This window comes from Heterocephalus glaber, unplaced genomic scaffold (assembly GCF_053883595.1).
Source record: "Heterocephalus glaber isolate CG9 unplaced genomic scaffold, H.glaber_assembly_v1.0 deba00001481, whole genome shotgun sequence".
NCBI lineage: Eukaryota > Metazoa > Chordata > Mammalia > Rodentia > Bathyergidae > Heterocephalus > Heterocephalus glaber.
The window spans coordinates 60,643,985-60,660,156 of NW_028258317.1; the positions used below are offsets into that span (position 1 = coordinate 60,643,985).

Sequence of the window (16,172 nt, forward strand, 5' to 3'; positions counted from 1 at the left end):
AAATATAACCTCCTAAGATCTGGGGGCTCTTTGTTACAATAGCTAACATACCTACCCTGACTATATTGCAATTATGGATAAATGGTTTTGACAAAACTGAGTGGTGGGTACAAATGTATTTATTATATTCTCTATAGTCTGTGACATAAAATATTTCATAATAGATTTTTTAAAAACAGGATATTCTATGCCTTTAGGCACTAAGAAATCCACTACAGGAGATAGTTTGAAGGAAGCAAGCAAATACAAAGGATAAAGTGTACACAAGGGATTTGTCTCTTTAAAAAGAAGTAGTTCTGAGATGACTTAGCCAAACAAAAAAAATAAGGGCTACTTGTAGAAATTATGCTTCTTAATTGGCCAGTTTTCTTCCCAGAGAAGTTGTTTTGTGAAAGGAATAGGGAATGTGAATGATCCCAGGCAGGGCCTGGACTTGATCTACAAGGAACAGGTCCCAAAACAACCAGGAATGATGTCCGTGATGTGTTCTGCACTGGGAAATGATCTGGGGGTGGTAGCATGTCTAAACTGACTCCTTAGGATTTTTTACTGTATCCCCTGAAGATGAGTAAGTAGGGAAGGAATTTATTGTTTTTCCTTCTTTTGGCAAAAATGGACATTTCAAATCATGATAGAGGAAAAGTACTGTTTCTGAAACAGCTGTCTTTTAGGAAACTTGTACATAATCTGTCCACACAGGGAAAGGTATGAACAGTGCGTAGGCAACTTTCACCTTGATTCATCTAAGGCATAGGTCCAAGGACCAAGATTTCCCAGGACATAAGACACTTAAACCTATTTCTACTAAGTCTCTTCCAGAAGAGCTTTGCTGTAGAACTAATTCCCTGTGAACTTAGAGCCCCAACACATTAAATTTTAAGGACAAGATAAATTCACTGGATGTTCATAAGTGCCTTCATGGCTAGGAAAGAGGAACAGCTATCAGAACGGGGAGAGATTTTCCTTTGGCTGCAGTCATTCCTCTGAGCTCGCTGCTGTGTTGGGATGGGGTTCTTCGTACATTTTCCTTCTGTGATTTTATATTTGACACAACAGCCAGCCATAGTGACCAGCCCAAAAAGTAAAATGTGAAACTCTCAGAGCTCAGGCTGCCCACCAACTGATTTCCACCTCTGTGTCAGACTCTGTTTTTCCGCTCAGAAGACACTGGCAGAGCTCCTGTCACTGCACAGCCATGGGCTGGGGACTGCTGGGCACAGAAGTGAACACAACAGGGGGGTAGCAGAGCTGTGACCCAGATCTACCCAGGAGGTGGTACACATTTTCAGGGTAGGAATTCCTCAGCATATCCTTGCAGCCGGAGAGGGAATCGGAGACATTTTCGTGGAGGAAGTGATATTTAAACTAGGCCTTATAGTAACAATGTACCTTTTCAGGAAAGGTCAAGGTTATTGAAAATCAGTAAAGTGCTTACAGTGAGTTGGGATTAATCAAATTTTATGCCCTATTCTGAGTATGTTTTGTGTTTTCCAGCAAAGAAAAAGGTACACAGAAAAATGTAACAAGTGCTTCTGTATTCTATACCATTATATAGTATTTGCTTTTGGTCTTAATATCACTTGGAAGCCTCCTAATAGCTATCCACTTTATATTCCTTCTTTCCAGACCCTTCCCCAAAGGGTCATCCAGGTTTCTAATTTGGAATCTGTCTTCTGTTCATTCCCCCTCCGTGACAGAGGCTGCTCATAGGCCCTTCACTCTTTCCTGGGAGCCTTCGAAGAGTCCTCCAGGACTCCGCTTGGATGAAAGGCAGGAATGACAGAAACCTGTTGGCCTAGTGTCTAACTCCAGACTTTTCTAGAGATCTTGGAAACTGAGGGATAGACAGAAGTAAGAACAAGGTGTGAACCACCCTCTGGCTCCTCTACTCATGGAGAGATCGCTCTGGACCTGAAGTGGACACCCCAGAAACTGCGCTTCTCGGGAGGCTGAGGCGACCCCAGCCCCTCCCGTCCTCGCAGTGTGACTGCAGACAGAACTCGGCCTCACCGAGCCCTCACCTTGCTGGTAGAACAAAGACACAACCTCCTGAGCTGTAGTCCCACAAGGGAAGTCCTTGAGCCTTCAGGACACCTCCTTGGCACCTTGACCTTCCCTGTTAGAACACTGGACAGATAGCTAATAATCACTGACTTACTTGCCTTCCTGACTGAATTGAGAACTTTAAAAGTTGACACACGCTGCACATGTTTACGGGGTACAGTGTGATAATCTGATAAACAAATACCGTGTGATGATCAAATCAAAATAATTTTCATCTCCTTCTCCTTAAACATCTGTTATCTCTTGGTTTGGGTAATCTTCAAACTCTTCTCTTGTAGTTCCTTATAAAATGGATGACAAGGTGCTATAAACTATAATTGCCCCCACTGTGCTATAAAATACTTAAACTTATTCCTTCTACATAACTGTATTTTGGTACCTTTATCTGATCTCCTTCTATCCCTCCTCCCCTACCCTCAACTCTCTACTTCTAGAAACTTTTTTATATTCTGCATATAAGTGACAACATGCAGTATTTGTCTTTCTGTTCCTGGCTTATTTCACTTAATATAATATGCTTCATAACCTGTGATCTAAGAGTAGCCCTGTTACGTAATACATGTTCTATAAATACTAAAGAATCTCAACTAATCATAAACACATTTATGACCTAACATATTTACACACATATTTATTTTATCATATCTAAAACATACAAGCAACTAGCAGGTGTAATTCTCACTTGATAACCCAAATTAGCGTCAATGGCATTAGTAGCCAGAACCACCCCACCTTAGTGTTAGTGTTTTTATAACTGACCTAGAAATGCTCATATGATGGTGATTAGGTTCTCAGCCTCTGAAATTTGGCCATCTGGGGTCAAACCCAAGTACTATTATTTACGTGTTGCGACAAATTATTTAACCTCTTGGCTTCTGATTTCTCATTTGTAAATTAATCTGATGAAAACATGCTGCATTAGGGCAGCAATGTATGTAAGTCTTTTTATCCACTAATCCAGCAACATACCTTGAGTAAGTGTGGGCCCACAGTAGGTGTGCAGTATGTAATATAATGAGGGATGGATGAGTCCTACTACCTCTTAGGGGCAGGGATTGTTTGATTCATTGTACATATAAGTGCTTAGCTTGATGCCTGGCATCTTTAAAATCATAGTTTTGATTTATATCTCATGGCTAGAAATATCATCATATTAAAACAGGCTTGATTTTGGCCTCAGATCCTGGATTTCCCCACACTGAGGGGTGCCATGAACTTGGCTTTTCCACAGAATATGACCAAGCTCAGGGCAACTGACAGGCCTCTCTGGCCCTGCTGGTTTTGTCAGATGTGGGTCCTTAGGTGACATCATGAGAAAACAATCCCCAGGTAGGTGGATGGCTGCCTGGGTACTCCTCCCTCTCTTTATTCTATAAAGGTTCCCAGGCACAAATGTATCGGGCAAAATCCACACAATGGTTGAGAAATGCTAACAGCTGTGAAGAATTACGAGTGGAATTTTTTGACACTTTGACATGATGTGGGAGAACCAAATGCCAAGAGTGCTCCAGATTAAGGAGAACAATAGGCAACATGTTACTCTGTGGGGGAATTCCACAAACATACTGGAAACATTAGATGAAGTTAAGGACAGGTTAAATCATTTAGCCATGTGGCTACCCAAAGCCCTTTGGCCTTCACACCTCTAAGCATCTCCTTCAAACTGCTGCTCTTTTAAGTAACATTTGTAATCTTTCCTGATTTCAAAAGCTTATTTCCTTTTTAATTATTATAAAAGTTCATTGTAAAACCCTGGAAAATACCAGAAGAATGATTAAGAAACGGGAAAACTTCACCTATACCAGAGATGACCACTATTAACGTTTTGGAAATTATACTTCAGTATTTAAAATATATGTATATATTTTTTAAAAGCTTCTGACCATACTGCAAAGAAATGAGAATGGTATCATTTCCACCTATATTGTACGCATCCTTATGCTCCCCACATCTCAGAGGCTTAAGTTTGTGTTATATATAATGTCTAAAACTTAGTTGCATTTAAGTGGAGGGATAGAGAAAATTACGTCTACTCCATCTTTCTGGAAGTGGGCATCCCCTTTTCTTTCTTTCTTTTTTTTTTTGGTACCAGAGATCAAACTTGCGCTTTCCCCTTTTCTTTTTAGAGATCAAATATATGACTTGTTCTGATACCAGTCCTCATGGATGAATCTACTGTGCCCACTGTGATGAACACCTGCCCTCACAATTAAATCTCAAGCCATTTTAGGGAGAGATAAAGATGGAAAAGTAGGGATCCTAGATGGGGCAGGACCCAATAAAAGCTTTCACAGTGAATAAACCAGGGATATACAAACATCAATTATTTCAAAATTTCAACTGTACAGTGAACTCTTGACTTACGAACTCAATTTGTTTGTGTGTGAGGGCTGGTTGTAACTCAGGTTGGTCAGTTGAAGGCTCAGGCTCCTCTACACAGCCTTCAAAGTCTCTCTCCTGTACACAGGCAGATCTCAGTGTCCTTAGAGAGACACTGGCCCAGAATTTCTCAATTAACCCCACACAGGAAAGGGTGTCGTAATGTTCCTTCCAGAACTCCTCAAGGGTTAAATCTGTATCTGCGACCGTCTAGAAGCACAAGCAGCCAGCATTTGGGTCATGACTCAAGACTTTGTTCTTAAGGTAAAATTAAATTTCTGGTCATAACCCAAGTTGTTCATATGTCAGGCTGGTCATAACTTGAGGGTCCACTGTAATTCCCATTGAAATAAAAAGGATATCACTACATTAAAATGATTTTAGAATATGTGTGATGTTAATGTTCCTCTCTACTTCCCCATTCCTCTGAATGTGAACTATTTGCTTATATTGGTTTCTAAAATATGTTCTATGGAAATACAAGTAATACCTGACTTCACTGAGTAAATAAATGAAGACCTTTACATCCCACACAGGCCAAAAATATCAGGATTCCAAGGCAGAAAAGTGGCAGATGGGATGTGAATAAAAACAAGCATAGAAAGTGACCTCCAGTTCCTATCACCTCTCCTCTTATCTGGCCCTAAATGACCGATCAGAACAAGTTTTTATTACCGTCTTTTGTTAAGTTTCCATCAGTGAAGCGGGAATTGAAACAATTCCCATCATAGCCAATCTAAGCCATGACTAATGGAAGTAAATCTTTTTCACTACCTTCCATCAGAAATTCTTTGCAAAGGCCCTGTAAACATTGTCATTTAAGTCTTAGGGGCCAGGGATTTAGCTCAGTGGTTTCGCTACCTGCTGCGCAAGCACAAGGACCCAAGTTCGATCCCCAGTACCAAAAAAAAAAAAATGTCATTTAAATCTTAAATATTTGATCACTTGCTCAGAACTATAGAAATCAGATCTTCATTTCATGAGACTTTCACAAGGAAGCTGCTTTCTGTAGTTTCAGCTTGCAAGACAACCTCCTAAGACCACACAGAGCTCTCTTGGAAGGGCTAAGAGGCAGAAATCCTTAAAGAGGAAAACACTCCTCAGAAGACTCATAACCATACCTGAGTTTTCAGTCTGTTCCCAACCAAAAGAAACAGCTTGCAAAAAATAGGATCTGAGAACCAAGGCCACACCACATACTTTGTTGAGCTATGGATTTTAGAAGTCTGAGAAACATAAAATTCCAACTTGATAAGGCTCAAAACTTCTGATCACATGTATTCACCTTTGCCTGGGAAGATGTAGAATTAGATGGGTTCAAAGTGGGAGTATCAGGGGGAAGCTTCCTTCAACTTACCATGGTAAGGCAGGATTCATTGATAAATAACCATGCCTGCTGTTACAGATAATAAGTCTGGCCAATGATATAGTTTAGTAAACAGACTAAATGTGAGAGCATAAGTAGATGAAGAAAGAATATATACATATTTATAATGAAGCTCTTCTGGAAGCATGGGCTGAATACAAAATTGTTTCAGTGTTTGTATTTGCTATCTTCTGACCTCTTTAAATAAACTCAGCCAAGCCTCTTTGAAAAATAGCATGAGTAATCAAATTATGAATTATGCCAAAGTCAAGCCAAGGATTAGTTGCCTTTCTTCCTTCCTAATTACATTTCGCCCCATGCTTCAGACCAGTGCTCATGGTGCTCTGTAGGAAATCACAAGTCGACGTGGCTGGCTCTCTTCTCCCCCATCTCCTCACAGAGGGAGATCTAAAAGGCAGGGCGAGTCACAGCTGTCTTTGTACTCTGAGGGTGCAGCACAGTGTCTAAATCTCACGGAAGTGAAAAAATGGATGGGTGAATGAATGAACCAATGAGGAATAAGTTAGCAAATCCTGTGTCACATGCTTTTTGCGTGTCAGAAATTTTCAGATATAACAAAGAAGGACATAAACCAAGATGTGGTTTCTCCAAAGCAGTGGAAGGACTACAGGTATAGCAAGGGGCCACCATGTTTGTCTTATTTTTGTCTTTTTAAAAATTCCTTTTTATTTTCATTTTTCTTGGTATATGTTTACAGTACATAATGATTACAATCATCATGGGGAGTTGGTACATGTGCACAACGCTTTGTCATTTTCCCTTCTGCTCCCTCCTGCCACACTCCATCCATCCCTTCTTCCTCTTCCCATGTACAAAAGATCTATCTTCCTGTTTTCTATTATCTTTGATTTTGCATTGAATTTATTTATATTTTTAGTTTCTTGTATAAGAGAAACCATGTGATATTTAAGCTCGTGTGTCCATTTATTTCACTTAACATTATTGTCTCAAGTTGAATCCATTGTGTAAAACTTTAAGATACATTTCTAGAGGAACACATCGCATGCTAACAACCAATTTATTTCCTGTTTGTTTTGCCTCAGATGACAATAGGTTAGACCAACACTACCTCATAAAAACTGAGGACAGCCACTTGTGAAATTTAAAAATGTATTACAAGTAGTCATTAAAAAGAATCAAGAAAAATTATTTTAATAAAATATTTTAACTCAGTATTTCCAAACATCATTTCCAAAGGTATTCAATGTAAAATATTGTGACATTTTAACTTCGTTTATTTATACATCTTTGAAATCTAGTGTGAGCATCACACTCACAGCAAATCTTGATTTGAACCAGCTCTATCTCAATGACTTAAGAGCCCTATGGAGCAGCAGCTACCATACTGGACAGCAAAAGGTCAGAACACAAACTTAGTGCTCATCTTCAGAACTACTTCTAGTTTGGGCTTCTGGCCTCCTCCACCTATCCCATGACTCCAAATCATTTCTCTTGACATCAGGGCCCTTAGAGATGTGTCATTTCTTATACATCATCTGAAATCTTGTTTTGAAGTGTGTACAGCACACATTCTAAACAAAAAGGGATACCAAGCAGGTCTTACTTCCCTTTCTCAATCAAAGAAGTTGAAGACAGTCACAAAGCTAGTAGATCTTCACCCCACAACTACCACCTAAGTATTCAGGACTCCTGCTCCTGGGTATTGCAGTGGCTTCTGACTTGCAATCTCTCTTAGAAATATGAATATACTACTTCAAGGCAGGGAAAAGCAGCTTGTTTAAGCAATGAAGCAAAAGAACTTCTTGTCTCCATATGTTTACTCAACTCCTATGCAAAGGTCCAAATGGCCCACCGAGGTGAGCAGAGGTTAGGTCTCAAAAGGAAGTTATTTCCCGAACTTGAAAGAGATATTTAATTCTCTCCCAAAGGCAGGGAGCCTTTTAAAAATAAATCAATTCCTCATTTTTACAGAACAACCATTTAGAGTGTGTATACTAGATCAAACACTGCATTGAAGAAATGTCACCATCAAAGCCACCAAATAAGATAAAATCTTATCGGAATTCATAAAAAAACAGCTGTCCTTCCCTTTATTGTGAGTCTAACCTTATGTACTACTTCTTGTTTAAGTAAATACATAAAACATTCCTCCAGTAATCAGAAAACCACATTCTTTTTTTAATGGCTCCTGCCTTCTTAATTTTTATTTTACAACTCTCACTCTTATTCAGTGAGTTTCATTATATTAAAGTTTCGAATGTTGAAAAGCCTCTCCTTTTCTCTCTCTCGAGTTGAAGATCGTCCACTTCTTCCCCGCTTGTACCATCTTCTCTCTCTCTCTCACCCCCATATCTCTCCTTTCATTTTCACTTTTATTCTCTACTACAGTCACAATCACCACCAATACCTCAAACCCACCCTTTTTATTCTCTAAGAAGAAAAATGTACCCAGAAAATACATTTAGCACTGTTAAGAATGAGAGGGCCGGGGATTGAGCTCGGTGGTTTCGCCGCCTGCATTGCACGCGCAAGGACCCGAGTTTGATCCCCGGTACCAAAAAAAAAAAAAAAAAGAGAGAGAGAATATATGAATTTCATTCTCTTAGTTTAAAAATGACTCATGATTTTGGTGAGGTAAATCAGAAATTATTTTGCTTCACGAAGGATCGAGTAAACCAAGAAATATGTGGTGTTCTTGTGATCCAGCTTTCACTACGGAAGGAAATAGGTAAACAGGGACTGGGATGAGGTGAAGCAGGGGAAAGAATGATGGTGCTGGACTTAAAACTGGGGACTCTTGCTTGAAACGCCTGTGTGTGTTGGGGCCAGGATGGAACGCAGGGCGCCACGCCTGCCTGGCAAGCGCTAGGTCCTGAGCTCGATCCTCGGGACCAAAAAAAAAAAAGTCTGTGTGTGTGTGTGTGTGTGTGTGTGTGTGTGTGTGTGTGTGTGTGTGTGTGTGTGTGTCTGTATGTGTGTGCACATGCGTAAGTAGCTCCATCCATAGGCAGGGCATGAAACACAGGACAGCCAAGTCGCAATGGGCTCACTCAGCATCCCTGTCGAGGGTGCCGACCTCCGCTCGGAAGGAAGCCGGCCTCCAAGGAAAAACGGCCACGCGCAAGACTGGGGAGGGGGAATCCAAGTCAGCCTGCAACGGCATGGGCAAGACAGCAAGAACTGAAGAATAATAAGGGACACAGACACCCCCTGGCCCATCTCCACAATCAAAAAGAGGAAGTATGATGATGTACTGAAATAAGAAGGAATAAATAAGAACCTGGTGAGATTTCCTTGCCATAAGAATACCTAGCACGATATTCACCACTTTAGGTATTTCTAGTTTAAAGTGTAGCAATGTTAAATCCATTCACACTGTTGGACAGCTATGGCCATCACCCATGTCCAGAACTTTTCATCATGCAAACTGAAACTCTGTACCCTTTCATGAATGACAGCTACCCATCCTCCATCCCTACTCACGGACAGTCACTGTTCTCCCTTCTCTCTCTGTGAATTTAACTCCTCTAGGTACTTTATATAAGGGGAATCATAGAACAGTATTTATCCTTTTGGTGTCTGGCTTATTTCAGTTGGCATAATATTTTCAAGATTCATTCTTGCTGTAGCATGTGTTAGGTTTTTATTTCTTCTTAAGGTGGAATAAATTCCATTATAGGGATACACTACATTTTGTTTATCCATCTGCCAATGGACATGTGAATTGTTCCCACCATTTGGCTGCTGTGAATAATGCTGCTATACATATGAATGTCACAAATATCTGTTTGAGTCTTTGCTTCCAAACTCTTTTGGGTGTACATCCAAACATATTCTATGTTTAATTTTTCCAGGCCTTTTGAATTTTTCAAAAAGGAGAGAAGGCATATATACCTTAGAGAAAATTGCCATCTGCTGAATATACAAAATCTGCCTATTTAAAAAATTACCATTTTTCACCCATCTATGCAATTTGGCAAAGATAATCAATGGATGCTAATGAGTGGGGAATAGGATATCCACACCATGGGAAACACTACCCTACATATTACTTATTAGTCACAAAGCACAGGTAATTTTACAACAGCAAGATCTGGTGGAAATCACCTTTCTCAAGTGATCAAAGCTTTGCATAAACAATGGAGAGACAAACTGGCACTAAGTGCTTCTTAAAGCACCCAGTGGGAAGGACACAGTACTATGTAGTGGTATTTATTATCTAACAACAGTTTACTGAGATGTGATTTACTTGCAAATGTATACCTCTTACAATTTTTATAGTGTGATTCACTGATGTTTATATACTCAAAGAGCTATGCAACCATTACAATAATTTTAAAAACATTTTCATCTTCCCCATAAGAAACCATATTCCCGCCAGGCGTGGTGGCACACACCTGTAGTCCCAGATACTCGGGAGGCTGAGGTGGGAGGATCGCTTGAAACCAGGAGTTCTGGGCTGCAGTGCGCTATGCCAATCAGGTGTCCGCACTAAGTTCAGCATCAATATGGTGACCTCCCAGGAGTAGGGGGGGCCACCAGGTTGCCTAAGAAGGGGTGAACTGGCCCAGGTTGGAAACAGAGCAAGTCAAGAAACCATATTCCCACTGACAGTTACCTCCCTCTTCCCCCAACTCCCATCTGGACAAACATGCATCTCATTTCTGTTTCTCTGCATTTACTTACTGTGGCAATATCATATAAATTAAACTATGCAATATTAGTGTTTTGGGGACTAGTTTCTGTCATTTAACATAGTTTTGAAGTCTCTGCATGTTGTAGCAGGTATCAGCATGTTTATTATCACATAATGTTCTAGTATATGGGCATATTGCACTTCCATTTTTTTCTTTTCTTTCTTTCTTTTTTTTTTTTTTGGTACCAGGGATCGAACTCGGGTCCTTACACTTGCCAGGCAGGCGGGGGAACCACTGAGCTAAATCCCTGGCCCATACTGCACTTTCTATATCCATTCATCAGTTGATGGATATTTAGGCTGTTTCTTCTTTTTGTATTATTATGAATAATGTTGCTGCAAACATTTATTTACTTTAGCATGAACATGTCTTCAGTTCTCTTAGGCATATATACCTAGGAGAGGAATTGCTGGGACTCATGGGACTCTGTGAGTAACTACCAGACTGGATTTCAACCTCACTGTACCATTTTATATTCCTACCGATATTTTTCAGGGTACTCCAAAGCAGCAGAACCAATAAGGAAAGAAGGAAGGAAGGAAGGAAGGAAGGAGAGAGAGAGAGAGAAAGGTGGGCAGACAGATAGACTTGTTACAGGGACTGGCCCACATGGGTATGAAGGTCAAGAAGTCTCACAATCTGCTGCCTGAAAACTACAGTCCAGCAAAGCAATCAGTATAACTTGAGTCCAGAGATCTGAGAATTAAGGAGTTGATGGTGTAAATCCTGTTCTGAGGCTGAAAGCTCAACAACAAAGAGCACCCGTGTTTGAGAGCAAGAGAAGAGGAACGTCCCAGCTCAAAGCACATTCACCCTCTTCCATCTTTCTGTTACCTTCAGGCCCTCAGTACGCTGGAAGATTCCCACTCAAGCTAATGAAAGCAATCTTTGTTTTACCCACTCTGCCAATTTAAATGTTAGTCTCCCCAAGAAACACCCTCACAGACATACCCACAAGTCCTGTCTCCCCAGCCATCTGGGCATCCCTTAGCTCAGTCAGGGTGACACATGAGAGGCACCATCACACCACCAGCAGTGTATGAGGTTTCAGTGAAGTAGTTTTCCTGCCAAAACGTCCAAATCTAATTATGACATATCTAGAACACAAATCCAAACTGTAGGACATTCTACAAGATAACTAGCTTGGACACTTAAAAAATGTCAGTGTCAGAGACAAAAATAAAAGATACTGGGAGTGTTATAATTTAAAGACGAATAAAGAGAAATAATAAACAAATGCCATGCAGGATGCTTAATTTATCCCTGGATTAAAAAGAGAAACCAGAAAGGCCATCCTGGAGACACACAAAGACATTTGAATATACATGCTATATTGAATAATGTCACAGCAATAAAGTAAACTTTGTTAGGAGTGATATGGGGTTATGGAGATGTAGGAGAATACTCTGGTTCTGAGGAGGTAAAACACTTAGCAAGATATCATGATTTCCACAGCCGACTTTAGGTAAAGAGAAAGTGTGTGTGTGTGTCTGTGTTGGTGTGTGTATGTGTATCATAAAATATTAACAATTGGCCAGGAGTACATGAGTGTTCATTGTATTATTCTTTCATTTTTTTTCTAGTGTTGACATCTTTCTTTAAAAGAATTGAGGGGGGGATGTTATTTGAAGGAAAGAAAGTCCCTATTTTACAAAAAGATAAATTTAAAAACACAGAAAAAGCACTTTTCAAATCCTCCTGGGTTCCTCTAATATGATCCCCACTTCTGACATACTTCTGTGAAAATTTCGGATCCTCACTTTGAGACTCCTGTAGATGTGAAACAGAACTTTCCTCCTAAGCTGCCTGGGCCAAACATCCCTGTGTTCTGCAGACCTCAGCTATCTGAACCATGAAAAGATCTGGGTTGAGCTAGAGGATGCTTGCATCCCTCAAGCTCTGCAATACTATGACTGTAGAATCCCAGACAATTTTTTTGTTTGTACCGGAGATCGAACTCAGGACCTTGTGTTTGCGAGGCAGGTGGTGGAATCACTGAGCTAAATCTCCAGCCCCTCATTTTTATTATTTTAAAAAGTGATAATAGTTATTTTAAAGTTGAAAGGTAGTACTTAGGTTTAATCTTTTAGTAAGAGTTCTTAAAAGGAGTAAACTAAAATAACATTCCGCAGAGTTACACTAGATTCATATTTTTAAGAGGAAATTGAATATGACTTATAAACACTGTTGTGCATGTATCACTGTAATTTGTATTTCTCTAATGGCCAGTGGTGTTGAACATTTTTTCGTATATTTGTCAATCATTTGTATTTCTTCCTCTGTGAAGTATCTGTTCATTCCTCTTGCCCATTTCTTGGCTAGGTCTTTAATTTTAGGTGGTTTAATTTTTTGAGTTCTTTGTATATTCTAGATATTAGTCTTCTGTTGAGAAGTAGCTGGAAAAATTTTTTTCCCATTATGTAGGTTGTCTTTCACTCTGATTGTTTTTCTTCATAGAAGCTTTTTAGTCTGCTATAATCCTATTTATTGATTCTTGCTTCTTTTTTTTGTGTGGAACTGAGATTCTGTTTAGAAAATCCTTTCCTACACCTATGTCTTCAAGTGTTTTATCTATTTTTATCTTCTAGTAGGTTCAATGTTTCTGTTTTAATGTTTAGATCTTTGAACCCTTTTGATTTTAATTTAGTATGTGGTGATAAGGTCCAGTTTATTTTTTATTTATTTATTTTTGGTACCAGGGATCGAACTCATGTCCTTGTGCTTGTGAGGCAGGTGGCAGAACCACTGAGCTAAATCCCCGTCCCTGGGTCCAGTTTAAATCTTCTGCAGATAGTCAGTTTTCCCAGCACCACTTGTTGAATAGGCTATCTTTCCTCTAACATATGTTGCTGGCCCCTTTGTCAGAGATCAAATACTGTAATTGAATGTGTCTGGGGCAGTTTCTGTATTCTCAATTCTGTTCCATTGATCCACATATCTGTTTTTGTTCCAGTACCATGCCATTTTTATCACTATTACTTTGTAGTATAGGTTGAAGTCAGGTATTGCTATTCCCTCTGCTTTGCTCCTGTTGCCCAAAATTGCTTTTGCTATTTTGGGTCTCTTCTGGCTCCATATGAATTTTAGGATTGTTTTCTCTATATCTGTAAAGTACGTTGTTGGTAATTTGATTTAGACTGCATTGAATCTGTATAACAGTTCTGGAAATATGGCCATTTTGACAATACTGGTTCTGCTTATCCAGGAGCAAGGGACATCTTCCCATTTTCTGATGTCCTCTTCAATCTCCTTCTCAGTACTGTAGTCTTCTTTGTAGTTTTCACTGCATTTATTAGGTTAATTCCTAGTGACTTTCTTTGTCTCTTCTAATAAGTTTTAGCTTGAAGTTTACCATGTTTGATATTACAGTTGCTACCCCTGTTTGTTTTCAGGGTCCTGGAGCATGAAATGTTGTTTTCCATCCTTTAATTTTTAACCCATGAATATCTTTTGTGATTAGATGAGTTTCTTGAATGCAACAAAATGTTGGATTCTGGTTTTTTTATGTTTGCCAAACTGTGTCTTTTAATTGGAGACTTGAGGCCATAAAATTTAAGCAATCTTACTGAGATGTTTTGGTTATTTACTGTCATTGTCTTCTTAATCTGTTGGTGAATTCTTTTTTCTTTTTTTCCTGACACTTTGTGTTGCTGTTTATCCATTGACCTCACTAGTTTCCTCTGTGTGTTTGGCTGTGTCCATTTTGTTATTTTTGTCAAGATTATTCTTAAGTATTTTTTCAAGAGCTGATTTAGTACTCATATATCTTTTGAGCTGGTATTTTTCATGGACATGTCTTATTTATCCATTTATTTTGAAGGATAGCTTTGCTGGATAAGTTAATCTGGGTTGGAAGTTATTTGCTCTTAGGGCTTGCAATACTTTTGTGTTGAGAAGTCTGGTATGATTCTAATTAGTTTCCTTTTATAGGTTATTTTTTGTTTTTCTCTGGATGCTTTTAAAATTCTGGGGTTTGTTTTTTTTGCTGGATATCTGGTAATTTAATAAGGATATGCCTTTGAGAGCTTCTTTCTCCGTCATAATTGTCTGGTGTTCTATAAGCATTGCTTACTTGCATTTTAAACTTTTTCTTATATTTGGGAAATTTTCTTGTAAGATTTCTATAAACATGTTAGTAAATCCATCTGTGCTATCTTCTAGTATTTCTCTGACTCCAATCAGCCTTAGTCTTTTTATTGTCATCTAGTAGTTGCAGCATAATCTTGTCTTGTTCTATTTTCTTTTTGTATTCTTTGAGCTCTTATCATAATTCACTATTTTGTCCTCAATATCAGACATTCTGTCTTCTTAGTAGTCATTTCTGCAATTTATGAATTCTATATGGTTTATTACTTCAGGTATTTGTGTCTGACATCTTTTCAATAATTCCATATCTTTGTTGAATTTGTCATTCAAATTTAAATTGTTTTAGTTGCTCATCAAGTTTTTTTAGCTATTTTCCCAAAATTTACCATGGACATACTGAGTGAAATTTCTGTGAACTTTTGGTTCATTTCTTCTTTGAATTCATCTATTTTCTTCATCCCCTCCATGAACTTTTCATAGATTTCTGTTACCTGGTGTTTGTTTTCTTCTCCCTTTGTGACCCCTTACTCTGCCTTGGGAGAGTTACGAGAATTCGGGGCCCTTCTGTTTCCTTGCTTCTCCATGCTCTTATGTGTATCTGGATGGACAGATATAGATATCGATATAGATCATTTTGGGGGTTACTGCAGGTTGAAAACTAGAGAAGTGAGTTGATTTTGTGGCTTACATGGATATTTGTAGCAGAATACTGCCTCCCCAGCTTGGTGTGTCCTTTACATACTCCTTCTGTTATTTACTGCAAATAATTTAGACTCTGTCCCTATGTTTTGCTGAAAGAATTACTTCTAGTTATAATGGCATCCACAGATTCAATCTTACAGCACTTCTGTACTACAGACCTTGCGGATACATCCCCCGCCCTTGGTCTATCCTCCATCCACACTGTGACAGTTTATTATTTGTAGTTGTTCTGGAATGAGGTGAGGTGGGATGAGGAAAATGGGAGGTGGTTGGATTAGGAGGGTCAGACACTAAGGATGGTGGATTTGGCAGACAGATTCACTAGCATGAAATTGAATCAAGATTATTCCTGTGCAATCAGATCAGCTACAGCTGTAACCAGCTCATCCATGACAGTGGTATCTATCAGGGCAAGCTGAAAAATAGCATACCATGAGACCATGTTTTGGGCCTCCCTTTAGCCTGGAAAAGAAATCCACAGTTACAGTGAAAGCATCGTAACGGCTCAAGTATTAACACCAATTGATGCACTCAATGCAATAGCTATGTCTCCTCTGATGGTGAACAGCAGCATGCAGCAGAGATTTTGTGGAGTCATTTATTTACAGTCCAGGGCATTGGGGATGGAGTAATGCCTGAGGCGGGTGGGGAAGACCGAAAGAAATTTTTAAAGTCCTCTGTTATGCGGTATGGGAAGGAGGAACAAGGAGGGGGGCAAAGGATCCTTATGATGGCAAAGATATGTTCTCTATCAAGATGAGGATAACAGAGGAAACTGGGTACAGAATCGGTAGTGAGAAATGGGGATGGAAAAAGACTCTATGATTGATAAAAAGATTAGAGAAAAGGTTAACGGAAAACAAAAGGGTGAGAAGAAAGAAAATAAATTTGAGAAA

General features: G+C 39.2%; 1 protein-coding gene and 1 non-coding gene across 5 annotated transcripts in view; one reads left to right on the top strand and one right to left on the bottom strand.

Annotated features, from left to right (window-relative positions):
- The window catches only part of Gna14 (G protein subunit alpha 14), a 199,796-nt gene that overhangs the window by 56,657 nt on the left and 126,967 nt on the right, over positions 1 to 16,172 (bottom strand). The window lies entirely within an intron of this gene.
- Positions 10,168 to 10,458, top strand: LOC147825980 (signal recognition particle RNA). The gene has a single exon (XR_015440163.1).